Source organism: Schistocerca americana, chromosome 5 (assembly GCF_021461395.2).
Source record: "Schistocerca americana isolate TAMUIC-IGC-003095 chromosome 5, iqSchAmer2.1, whole genome shotgun sequence".
Lineage (NCBI taxonomy): Eukaryota > Metazoa > Arthropoda > Insecta > Orthoptera > Acrididae > Schistocerca > Schistocerca americana.
The window spans coordinates 644485453-644499284 of NC_060123.1; the positions used below are offsets into that span (position 1 = coordinate 644485453).

Below are 13832 nucleotides of genomic sequence, written 5' to 3' on the forward strand. Positions count from 1 at the left end.
CTCTTTAATGTGTAGTAGCACTCTATCTCTTCGTGTTCTCCTGGGTTTCGGCACCAAAATGTTGCTACACACTAGTGAAATCAAGGACACAGTAAAACTTCTGCTCACACACACCTTTATTCTCACACGTCCATTTTACAGTTATCGTAGAAATATATCCGCTGCAGAGGGCAGCACAATGTACAGACTTAACAGAACACCAACAGATGGCGTAGGAGTCTTCATTCCCCGACAAGAGGGGTAGATGGAGGGGACGAGGACATCATCAGGGAGGGGGAGCTGGCGGAAGCCACCTTGGGAGAGGGTAAGGAGGGTGGAGAGATGGAGACCGGGTGGGACGTGGGAATACAGGCGCGGCAGTGGGCGGGGGTGGGAGAGCATTGGGGACACGAGCGGGTGAGGAGGATCAAGTTTACGGCAGGTGTACAGGATCCGTATCCTTTCAAGGAAAAGGAGGAGGAGGTGGGGGAAGGGGATGAGATCATACAGGATCCGCGTGGGGGAGGGGAGACGGATGCGATAGGCAAGGCGGAGAGCATGGCGTTGAAGGATATGGAGAAATTTATAGAAGGTAGGGGGGGAAGGAAAAACCGCAGTGGAAGGGCCTAAATGCTTGCAGCGTGTGCGCTCCACTTGTGGGAGTGACAAACGGTGGTACGGGCCGATATGGCAACAGGCGACCTTCGAAAACATCGCAAAAGCAAGAACAGGAAGGATCGACAATTCACGAGAGCACTTGTCAACAGCCCAGTACTACCCTCCATGTCCAAGAGTAAACTGCGACTCCCATCTGAACGCAGCTAGCTGCCAGGGCAGTGGAGAAGCCGTGAGTCCGCCCCACAGCAGCTCCAGGGCGGCGCGAGCTACATCGGCGCGAGCTACACCTAGCCGAGTGCTTGCATCGTCCACCGCCTACTGCATACGTGTGTGTGTGTGTGCACACGCATTCTGCGTGCGTGCGGCGGCGACGACGACGACGTTCGCGAGGAGCTAAGGATATAACTCCAAAAAAATGTAATTAAAATTATCTGTGGCCGGACCATAGGAGACGCCAACGACGCATTCGAAGGCACTGCTCTGGGCCACGATAAATTACCAGCCTAGTGTAATGCGGCTGCAAGAGCGGTCCGGCTAACGGCAAAAAAAAAAGAAAAAAAAATGCTTGAGATAATCTTAAATTAATTAAAAGAAATCGTAGTGTGTAGGCAGCTAACTACTGGGCACATCGACAACTACGACAAGTTTTGCTACCAGTGGAATATCTCATCACTGCAGAATATTAACCCATTTCAGTCTGTGTTTTAATTAATTTTAGATGGGCCGATCCCGGCGGTACTGCAATGCCGGGCCAACCCGCGACAGAGGTGGAGCAAGCCCCTAGCACTCCGTCATGAGCCAAAAATGAGTTTAATATCCTGGTCCTGCGATGCAGGACGTATCAGATATTAAGCTGATAAGAACAGATACTACACTTTTTTTTTTTTTTTTTTTTTTTAGGCCTCCTTCCTCCCCTACAGCCCTACCTTGTCCGCTCCAAAATTGCCGCCATCCTAGAGTGTCGACGCAGCACGTACAGCAGGGTGCATTGAATAGCAAGACTTGTTGCCAGGAACGAAATTAAAAGCGAGGGGCATACTCTGCTATGCCGCAATGGGCGACGACACTTGACTCAGAAAGACACCTCGCTCTGCAGGTGTGAAGAAATAGTGAGTTGAGAACCAAAAAGGAAGAAAGAAAGAAAGATAGAAATGAAAGGAAATTAAAAACAGGGACGGCAGCACACACAAGGGAAATGAAACTGGCGAGATAATCCCATCGCCCAGAGAATTAACTAAGGAATAAGCTTCTAAGATTGATGGCGTGATTCCTATTTTTCCAATAAAGTTTTTGCAAGAACTGTTCCAATTGCGAATCTGGGGTGAGTCAAGTCAAAGATTGGTGCAAAGAACCAGGGGCAAGCCCAGGCAATGCCTGGACAAGGCGCCCTAGGCAACCTGGAACACCGTTTGATATCCATGGATCATTGCAACTTTCAAATACCGGGCAAAAGTGGTCGTATAGTTTCGAGCAGATTCCGCCACGCGATGCTGGCTCCACAGGTAGTCCATGAAAGAGACAGCATCGGCGAGGGAAAGGTCGTAGATCGTGAAAATGGTGTGGCCCAAGAGCCACACCATTGCGTTACGTCTTGGCCGGGGTTGCGTTTGAAGATCAGGTGTAAGGAACCAGTCGGTGGACACATTTGCTGGCGTCGTCCCACCGATCAGCGCTAATAGCACACGTGCAAGGGCCCACACTTCTGTGACGTGGGGGCAGAGGAGGCGATGCTCCCTGGTGTCAACGTCACCACAGCGGCCGCAAGCAGCCGAGGGCCGTAGGCGGATGGCCGCCAGGCGATGGTTAGTGGGGATTAAATTGTTGACGACACGGTACCATAGCGCCGAAACTGCCGTGGGAAGGGCTGAGTTGTTAATATTAGCCCAAACTTGGCGCCAGATGACCGACGGTCGTCTGTCCTCTAATGGTGGTTGTTGGATGTTTAAGGGGGACTAAACAGCGAAGGTCATCAGTCCCCCATTCCAAAATCAGGCGAGCCGGAAATCTACGGAGCAGATAAAAACCAAAGGGGAGGAGACGTCCCCCCAGGCGCTAAAAGAACACAAATGCAGCAACGAACACTACAGACAAGAACAGGACAGAGGAACACCAGACAGAAAGAAACAGAAGAAAGGAAGAGGGCCGGAGACTGGTTGACTGACCACGAGATCAAAAAAGGGAAAGAGTCAACCATCTCACGGCCTACCAGAACAGCAACAGACACGAGGACAAAAGACACAGAAAGGGAAAGGCGCAGGACCTCCCTAAATCGAACCATAAAAAGGACTACCACGGATAAAATTTAAAACGTCATCAGCCATGGAGGCATCGTCAGATAAAACCAAAGCCAAAGTGCCCGGGAGATTAAAAGATTGCCGGAGTGTGCGCAGTCGAGGACACTCCAGCAAAATGTGGCCGACCATCAGCCGGGACCCACACTGACACAAGGGGGGATCCTCCTGACGCAAGAGATGGCCGTGCGTCAGGTACGTATGGCCGATGCGCAGCCGACACAGGACTACCGAGTCCCTGCGAGAAGCCCGCAGGGAGGAACGCCACACATCGGTCGTCTCCTTGACAGCCCGCAGTTTATTCGGGGCTGTCATGCCACGCCACTCAGCAGCCCACATCCCAAGTACCTTACGGCGCAACACCAGCTGCTGGTCGCGAGCCGTAAGGCCGATCTCCAAAGCTGGGGCGTCTATCGCCCCTTTGGCCAGCCTGTCTACACGTTCGTTCCCTGGGATGCCAACATGACCGGGCGTCCAAACCAGGACCACTGAACCACCAGAACGGGCAATGGCGGAAACAGCCTCCTGAATGGAGGACACCAGAGGAGAGGAGGGATAGCAGCGGTCGATGGCCTGAAGGCTGCTCAGGGAGTCACTGCAGATGACAACGGACCTACCTGAGCAGAAACGCATGTGCTCAAGAGCGCGCAAGATGGCCACCAGCTCTGCAGTAAAAATACTGCAGCCAGCCGGCAAGGAGCGTTGCTCAACATGGTCAGAGTGAGCAAAGGCGTAGGCAGTGCGACCATCAACCAGGGAACCATCAGTGTAGACAGTCTCACAGTCCGAAAATGAGGCGAGGAGAGCAAGAAAACGGCGACGGAGGGCCACAGGCGGAACCGAGTCCTTGGGTCCCTGTGCCAAGTCCAGACGGACGGACGGCCGGGACAAACACCAGGGAGGCGTAGGTGTACGGACCCGGAAGGGAGGCAGAAGAGGGAATGACCCCAGTTCTGACAGCAGGGACTGGACACGGACAGCTATGGAAAGCCCAGACCTAGGGCGCCGTTCGGGCAGATGGAGGACCATAGCAGGGAAAAGCAGGCGACGATTGGGATGATCTGGCGAGCAATGAACGTGGACAGCATAGTCGACAAGCAGACGATGGCGGCGAATCCGCAGTGGGGGAACCCCGGCCTCCACCAGTAGACTATCCACGGGGCTGGTGCGAAAAGCGCCAGTGGCAAGCCTAACCCCACAGTGGTGTATGGGGTCTAACAACTTCAACACTGAGGGGGACGCAGACCCATAGGCCAGGCTCCCATAATCAAGCCGGGACTGCACAAGGGCTCTGTACAACCGCAGCAGCGTGCGGCGATCTGCACCCCAAGACGTGTGGCTAAGGCAGCGGAGGGCGTTGAGGTGCCGCCAGCATTTTTGCTTCAGCTGAGTAACATGAGGAACCCATGTGAGCCGGGCATCAAACACGAGTCCCAAGAAGCGGCAAGTGTCCACCACTTCAAGCAGGTGGCCGTCGAGGTAAAGTGCAGGATGAGGGTGGATCGTCCGACGCCTGCAGAAGTGCATTACTCGAGTCTTGGCAGCAGAGAACTGAAAGCCATGAGTCAGTGCCCATGATGCTGCCTTGCGAACGGCGACTTGCAGCCTGCGTTCGGCGACTCCCGTAGTCGTGGAGCTAAATGAGATGCAGAAGTCGTCGGCATACAAAGAAGGAGACACCGACGACCCCACTGCTGCTGCCAGACCATTAATGGCCACTAAAAATAAGGAGACGCTCAACACCGAGCCCTGCGGGACCCCATTTTCCTGTATATAAGAGGCACTAGAGGTGGCACCGACTTGCACCCGGAAAGAGCGGCGCAATAAAAAGTTTTGAAGAAAAGCCGGGAGCCGACCACGAAGACCCCACCCATGCAACGTGGCGAGGATGTGATGCCTCCATGTGGTGTCATACGCCTTCCGCAGATCGAAAAATACAGCAACAAGATGCTGACGTCGGGCAAAAGCCGTACGGACAGCAGATTCCAGCCGCACCAAATTGTCCACTGCAGACCGGCCCCGACGGAAGCCACCCTGGGATGGAGCGAGGAGACCGCGCGACTCAAGGACCCAACACAAACGCCGCCCCACCATACGTTCGAGCAATTTGCACAAAACGTTGGTGAGGGTAATGGGACGATAGCTGTCCACCGCCAGTGGGTCCGCACCGGGTTTCAAGATGGGGACAATAACGCCCTCCCGCCATTGCGACGGGAACACGCCTTCGCTCCAAATGCGATTAAATATCGCGAGAAAGTGTCTCTGGCAGTCCCTGGAGAGATGCTTCAGCATCTGCGCGTGGATGCAGTCTGGGCCTGGTGCTGTATCAGGGCAATCGGCGAGGGCGGCGAGGAATTCCCTCTCGCTGAAAGGTGCATTGTATGTTTCAGAACGACGCGTGTGGAATGAGAACTGCGTCCGCTCGGCTCGCTCCTTTAGAGAGCGAAAGGCGGGGGGATAGGATGCAGTCGCAGAGCTCTGAGCAAAGTGCGCGGCTAGCCGTTCAGCAATGGCAGCAGCGTCCGTGCAGACAGCGCCGTCGAAGGAGAGCCCAGGGACACCCATAGGGGTCTGGGAGCCATAAATCCGCCGGATCCGGGACCACACGTGCGAGGACGAGACACGGGAGCCCAGGGAGGAGACGTACCTCTCCCAGCACTCCTGCTTACGCCGTGCAATAAGACGACGGGCGAAGGCACGGAGCCTCTTAAAGGCGATGAGGGTCTCCAGAGACGGGTGCCGCCTATGACGCTGGAGAGCCCGCCTACGGTCGCGAATAGCCTCAGCAATCTCCGGCGACCACCAGGGGACAGCTTTCCGCCGAGGGAGGCCAGAGGAACGGGGGATAGCAGCCTCGGCCGCCGAAATGATGGACGTGGTGAAAACACGGACCACCTCGTCAATGTCACCCTGTGGGGGAGACGCAATGGTTACAGCGGAAGTAAAAGCTGGCCAGTCAGCCCTGTGGAGAGCCCAGCGGGGCAAGCGCCCAGAAGAATGACACTGTGGCAGTGACAAATAGATGGGAAAATGGTCACTGCCACACAGGTCAGGATGCACCCTCCAGTGGAGGGATGGGACAAGTCCAGGGCTGCAAATAGAGAGATCGATGGCCGAGAACGAGCCATGGGCCACACTGAAATGCGTGGGAGCACCGGTGTTCAAGAGGCTAAGGTCGAGCTGAGCCAACACATGCTCCACGGCCCGACCGCGATCATCGGAGACAGTCCTACCCCATAGAGGATTGTGGGCGTTGAAATCGCCCAGAAGCAGCAATGGTGGCGGGAGTTGAGCCAGCAGCGCAGCCAAGACATGGCGGGGGAGCTCCCCATCCGGAGGAATGTAAACAGAGCAAACAGTAATAGCCGGCGAGAGCTCAACCCTGGCAGCAACTGCCTCTAAAGGCGTCTGAAGGGGTACTGGCGAGCTACAGACAGAGTGGTGAACAAAGAGGCAAACCCCACCTGACGCTCGTTGACAGGCAGCACGGTTCTTATAGTATCCCCGATAACCGCGAAGGGCGGGGGTCCGCAGTGCAGGAAACCAAGTTTCCTGCAGAGCAATGCAGAGAACAGGGGAATCACTCAGAAGCATCCGGAGCTCTGGCAGGTGGCGGAAATAACCGCCGCAGTTCCATTGGAGAATGGAAGCAGGAAGGGACTGGGAGGGCGTGAATGCGACTAAGAGGCAGACAGCGCTTCAGAGCCAACCGCCGCCACTGGGGGAGAGTCAGCGGAGTCCATAGGAGAGGCCCCCAAGGGTTCCGTGAGGGCGAGATCCGCGGCAGAGGCGAGGATCTCCACCTCATCCCCGGAGCCAGGACTATGTACAGCAGGCAGTGCTGAAACCGCCGGAACGTCCTTCTTGGACACATTCCGTTCCTTCTTCTCGCGTCTGCCCTTAGGGTGAGAGGGCTGGGAGAGCTTCTCTGAAGGAGCGTCAGAGGCTGACGACGACGCAGAAGCCCTACGACCAGCAGGTGGCGGAACCTTCAGCCACTGGCTGACATCTGGCTGGGAAGGAGAAGAAACGGAGGAAGGGAGAGCCCCGAGGGACCCCTTCCGCGAGAGAGGAACCGGCGGAGGCAACGCCGCCGGAGAAGGAGGGGGAGGAATCGAGCCTCCCGGTTGTGGAGCAGATGTCACTCCCAAAGTAAGCTTGGGGGGAGCGACAGAAGAGGGTTTGCCCCCAACTGCTAAGGGGGCAAGAGAGGAAGGCTTGCCCCCAGGCACGAGGGGGGCAGACAGAGATACATGGCCCCGAGGGCCCACTGAAGGCGGCACAGATGAAGCGACAACCGTCGCTCGTGCGGGCGACGATAACGTGGCTGCAGCATAAGATGTTCGAAGGGAAGCAGGATACAACCTTTCATATTTCTGTTTAGCCTCTCGATAAGTAAGCCGGTCCAGGGTCTTAAATTCCATGATCTTCCGCTCCTTATGAAGAACGGGGCAATCCGGCGAGCATGGAGAGTGGTGCTCCCCACAGTTGACACATACAGGCGGGGGCGCACATGGAGAATCGGGATGAGACGGGCGTCCGCAATCTCGACATGTAGCGCTGGATGGGCAACGGGAGGACATATGCCCAAACTTCCAGCACTGGAAGCACCGCATCGGGGGAGGGACGTATGGCTTCACGTCGCAACGGTAAACCATTACCTTGACCTTCTCGGGCAAGACATCACCCTCGAAGGCCAAGATAAAGGCACCGGTGGCCACCCTGTTTGTCTTGGGTCCTCGATGGACACGACGGACAAAATGCACACCACGTCGTTCCAAGTCGGCTCTCAGCTCGTCATCGGATTGCAACAAGAGGTCACGATGGTAAATAATCCCCTGGACCATATTTAAGCTACTGTGGGGAGTGACGGTAACAGGGACGTCACCCAGCTTATCACACAAGAGCAACGCTCGTGACTGGGCTATGGAGGACGTCTTGAGGAGGATGGACCCATTCCTCATTTTTGACAACCCCGCCACTTCCCCAAACTTATCCTCCAGGTGTTCCACAAAAAACATAGGCTTCGTCGGAAGAAAGGAGTCACCATCAGTCCTGCTGCAGACAAGGTATTGCGGTACGTAAGGCTCCCGCTTGGCACTAGATCGGCGTCCCTCCCATGGCGCAGCCAACGAGGGGAACGTCTGAGGGTCATACTGCGCAGCATCGAAGTCGACTCTACCTCGCTTAGAGACGCTGGTGGCCGTGCGACCACCAGCTTGATGTGATTTATTGCGCTTCATTGCGCCACATCCGCCCAGATGCCACCTACTCCGAACGAGGGCTCTCCCCAAGGGCGCCACCCAGCCAAAGCAACGGGTACCTGGCCGATATCCCGTTGCCCGGAGTCCCCGTGCCCCAGACAAGATGGGCACATACTCCTTGGCATGCATGGGGAGGAAACAGCTCAGGCATCTGTAGTGCGATCCCTGCGTGGTCAGGGGGCTACCACCAAGAGGGTACATGACGACCCCACCACAACGGACTGGCTACCGTGCTGGATTTTAGGTGTTTAAAGGGTCCACAGTTGTCGTAGGCGCTAAGAAGAAGAGTGCGCACAAGGCGAGAAGGAGACCACCCAGAAGATGTTGGGCGTAGTCCCCCCCACACGACAATAGGTAACATGTAAGATGGTGGAGCATGATGGACCAATACAAAAACACCACGTAAGGTGTCCTTCCCCAAATGGCACGCACTGACGACGGAAATTTGGAAGAAAAAAGGAGGTCAAACCCAAGAGGGGACCATCACAGAAGGCCGAAACGTTTGAGACTCCTTTTAGTCGCCTCTTACGACAGGCAGGAATACCGCGGGCCTATTCTTACCCCCGAACCCGCAGGGGGACTGTCCTCTAATTTATGTGGCTTGGGCTGGCCTCGGAGTGCCTGGTAAAGGCGCTTCGACGTGCGTGCCTTGTCAGTGGCCACTGTGAGGACATAACTGCGGTGGAAGTAATAGTCTCTGACCGTCGTCAGCCGGAACGGAATATGCGTCAAACAGACCGGTGCACGCGCCGAGTGTGGACGATAACGGTCGAAGAGGACCGCTGTAGTCCCACCGGGGTCGGCTTCGCGCAAAGCGGTGACACGGTGTATCAGAAGGGCCGCACATTTCCGGGAAAAGTCAATGAGGCCGAGGCCGCCATCGGCCTTCGGCAACGTACAGGTCAGCGCATCAACCTTGAACAGCGCATGCCGCCACAAGAGCCAGTATACTGCTTGCGAGATGGCTCGGCCGATCTGCTTCGGCAGCGTAAGGAGTTGGGCGACATACCATGCCCGTGAGAGGAGATAACCATTAATCAGCTGGATGCGTTGATGGAGGTCGAGCCGTCGATCAGCGTGGCTCACGCAAAGGCCCCTGATGCGTGTGAGAAGCCGCCGCCACGTGAGGGTTAACATACGCTGCGGACAGGCAGTCACCTCAAGACCCAAGATACGCTGTTCCCCCACAACGCGGTACCAGGGGCGTTCGACGGTCAATGATCGTGGCCCTAGCGGAAGCAACACGGTCTTGTTGGGATTTAACTGAGCACCGGAGGCCCGTTCATAAACGTCGAGAACGCGGCGAACGGAATCGATGTCCCTGGCGTTAGCAACGAACACACCAACGTCATCGGCGTAGGCTGCACAGCGGAAGGTGACGCCTGGGAGAGCGACACCGTCGACCAACCGGCCAATGTCACGCAGCAAGGGGTCCAGCGCTAAGGCAAACAAATACATCGACAAGGGACACCCCTGTCGAACTGATCGCCTGATGGGAATGGGGCGCGACCGGCAACCGTTCACCACGATAGTGGAATTCGCCCCATCCAAGAAGTGCCGGATGATGCGTATGAAGCGCTCCCCAAAACCCATCCGCGACATAACGCCCAGCAGGTAAGGGTGTGAGACCCTGTCAAAGGCACCGGCGAAGTCCAAGGAAAGAATGGCAGCCGGAGTGCGAGTGTCAGCGGTGAGGAAGACAACATCGCGGTACAGGGAAGCGGCGGTGAAGATGTTCCGACGCGAAACGCCACAGGATTGAGTGGGGCAAAGAACCTTAGTCATCGCCTGTTTGAGACGAGAGGCCACGCATCGTGCCACCAACTTATATTCAGTGTTAAGGACAGTGATAGGACGCAGGTCTTGAGCTCGACAGTGACCAGTCACCTTTGGAATAAGGGCAATACGTCCAGATAAAAAGTCGGCGGGTAAGTCGCATCCAGCAAAAATCTCCTCGCACATTTTGCAGAAACGGTCGCCGAGCAGGTCCCAAAATTGTTGGTAGAACTCATAAGGGAGACCGTCGGGGCCAGGTGACTTGCGTCCCGGACAGGCACGGAGGACAGATGTGAGGTCAGCGAGTGTCAGGGGCTCGGTTAAAGAGCCGCGGTCATGACGATCCAAAGAAGTTGGCACCCCACTGACAAGTGCACGTTGGGCGGCGACGTCGACCTCAACATCCTGGAAGAGGTGCGTGAAATGGTCCGTCAGGTGTTGGAGGACGTCACGGTTGTCCGTGATACGCGCACCATCGTCTGTCTTAAGGCGCAGAATGGTGTTCTTCTTGGCACGAGTTCGTTCAGAGGCAAGGTGATAAATGGATGGCTCCTCGCCTTCAATCAGGGATGCAGAACGACACCGCACCACCATACCATCGGCTTTCTCCCGAGAGAAGCGAAGGATTTGCGCCTTAATTTTGTTGAGGCGCATGTGGAGCTGATCGTACCTGTCAGCAGGAAGAGTCAGGGCGTCAGTGAGACACTGCTGATAGAAGGCCAACGTGCTACGTTTCCACTGGGCGACGTCGCGACTATATTGCCGGATAACACGTCGCAGCCGGGGCTTCGCACAGCGGAGCCACCAAACCACCGTGGTAGGGTACCGGGAAGTGTCCACGAGACAATCCTGCCACGTTTTCGTGACGAGAGCACGAAGTTCGGGCAGGGATAGATGAAGGGTATTCATCTTCCAAGAGGTGCCACGAGGAACCGGGACGGGACCCGCGATACGCAAGGAACACGAGTACGCACAGTGGTCACTAAAGGCCACGGGTATGACTTGGACGGCACAAAGGGCGGGAGTCAAATCAGCCGAGACATAAACACGATCAATACGGCTGGCTCCAGTGGGATAGATGTGGGTAAATTGCGTGTAGGCGGGATGGAAGTGGCGCCACGTGTCAGTAAGGTCAGCCGCCTGAAGGAGTGAAGCGAGCGCTTCACACCGCATAGGCGTCGGGACCTGGTCAACTCCGGCTACCACACAGTTGAAGTCTCCGCCAAAGACGATAGGGCGACGAGCTGCTAAGAAAGGGGGGAGATCAGACTGAAAAAGTGTTGTTCTATCATGCCTGTGGTTAGCACCTGAAGGAGCATAGACATTTAGAAAAAGGACATCTTGAAGGATACATGCAAGGACGCGACCGTTGGGTAGCGTGGTAACATGGGATGGAGTGAATTCTGATCGGTAGAGCAAAGCAGTACCCCGCCGGGCGTCAGGGTCGATGTTATACAGTGCCTCATAACCAACCAGGTCAGATAGAAAAGGGGCACAAACCTCCTGGAGAAATACCACATCAAACGCACCAAGGCGGAGAAAGTCCTTCAGAGATCGAAGTTTGACCGGGTTGGAGATGGAGTTAATGTTGACCGTTAAAAGGGAGAGGGCTCCCGGCGGACGGTCAAAGGCAGGCATGGGAGAGCAACACAGAGGAGACAACGGCAGATAGGGTCACGGCCGTAGGGAAGCAGGTGTGGAAACATCCACACCGGAACCCAGCGATATCACCCCGGATGGGAGAAACAAATACGAAGCAGCTCATGTGGGGAAAGGCCCACTCAATCACGCATGTCATCGCCCTCGTCGTCAGCCCAGTTCAGGCCTCCCCCATCGGCAGGATAGTCTGAGCCAGGCGGCGCGGACGCGTCGGACACAGTAGGATGTGAAAGGGTACGAGTACGCTGCATTGGCTGGTCGCTACCCTGGTCATGTTTTCGTTTTGCAGGGATCGCTCCCCGATCTCGCGAGGAACTGATAAGAGCCTCTAGTTGCCGAGCAGTTTGCCGCATACCGCCCGAGCGATCAGCGGAAACAGAGCGGGAAACCGAGGAGGCCTGAGAGTCAGCCTCACTGCCGCTCTCAGGGGGACGGAAACCGTCCGCCTCCTCCGGCGGCTGGTCCGGGTTCGCCTTCTTGCGTCGATGACGACGGCGGGGGGACTTAGCGTCATCTGCCGGGAGGGGCGGGGTAGGAAGAACGACCTCCATCTGTTCGACAGCGACCACATCACTCGCCATAGCAGGCACATCAGACGCCGCCGGCGGTACCGCCACAACGGGCGTCTGGTCCGGGACGGGTCCGTCAACCGGTGCATTGGGTGCCGGTTGCACTGCTTCTGGCGGGGGCGACACGTCAGTTCGCTCAGCGGGACGGTGGGCAGCGCCCGCCACTACCTCGCTGAGGAGAGGCACAAGGTCGGTACCAGCAGTGCGTTCCCGCGGCAGTTGCACAGGACGCCGGCGCGGGCAGTCCACGCGGAGATGCTCCGTCGATTGACAAAGGGAGCAAGTCTGCGGTTGCCCAATATAGGTGATCTGGGCCCTGGTACTCGCAACATTGATATACGACGGGATGTGCTGGCGGAGGTCCATGCGGACACTACGAACGCCGCTGTTGCCCTGGAAACGGTAGGCACTTCCCCACTTCTCATTCGTGATGCTGAGCACCGTGCCATACCGCGACAGGACACGGCCGATTACGTCATTGGGACACTCAGGTGGTACGTTAAATACCCGCACAGTCCGTATCCCAAAGCCAGATGGCACTATATGCACTGTTCCGACAGTTCCATCGAAGTAGCGGAACGGATGTTCGCCCGCGAGTGCCAGGCCATACTTTTCGTATTTCTCCTGGTCGAGAAATTTCACGAATAACGAGAATAAGACAAAATCCAGTTGAAAGGTGTCGACGTCATTTTCCGGTACTTTCAGATCACCAAATATCCATTCCTGTATTTCAAAGGCCGTAGGCCGTCTCGCTGCTCTGTCGAATACGCATTGAATACTGTTCGACCGGTTCGACATATTCACCGCAAAAATATCAACGCTGGAAAAACCAAGAACAAACGAAACGACCACGAAACGCGACTCGCGACCCGCTACAGAGCACAACGGACCGCTCCGACCGCGGGGTGCTTCTTAGCCAAAAGGCCGAGAAGCGATAAGGAAAAACCGCAGTGGAAGGGCCTAAATGCTTGCAGCGTGTGCGCTCCACTTGTGGGAGTGACAAACGGTGGTACGGGCCGATATGGCAACAGGCGACCGTCGAAAACATCGCAAAAGCAAGAACAGGAAGGATCGACAATTCACGAGAGCACTCGTCAACAGCCCAGTACTACCCTCCATGTCCAAGAGTAAACTGCGACTCCCATCTGTACGCCGCTAGCTGCCAGGGCAGTGGAGAAGCCGTGAGTCCGCCCCACAGCAGCTCCAGGGCGGCGCGAGCTACATCGGCGCGAGGCTGGCGCGAGCTACACCTAGCCGAGTGCTTGCATCGTCCACCGCCTACTGCATACGTGTGTGTGTGCACACGCATTCTGCGTGCGTGCGGCGACGACGACGTTCGCGAGGAGCTAAGGATATAACTCCAAAAAATTTAATTAAAATTATCTGTGGCCGGACCATATGTGACGCCAACGAGGCATCCGAAGGCACCCTTCTGTGCCCACATAAATAACCAGCCTAGTGTAATGCGGCTGCAAGAGCGGTCCAGCTAACCGCAAAAAAAAAAAAAAAAAATAAATAAATAAATTACGTAAGATAATGTTAAATTAATTACAAGAAATCGTGGTGTGTAAGCAGCTAACTACTGGGCAAATCGACAACTACAACAAGTTTTGCTACCAGCGGAATATCTGATCACTGCAGAATATTAACTCATTTCAGTCTGTGTTTTAATTAAT

At 55.9% G+C, this 13832-nt stretch overlaps 1 non-coding gene across 1 annotated transcript; it reads right to left on the bottom strand.

Moving 5' to 3' along the window:
* Window positions 1-1310: 1310 nt before the first annotated feature.
* On the bottom strand, window positions 1311-1501 carry LOC124617240. Its single transcript, XR_006980008.1, has one exon. It is a non-coding gene; the product is annotated as a U2 spliceosomal RNA (small nuclear RNA).
* Window positions 1502-13832: the final 12331 nt, after the last annotated feature.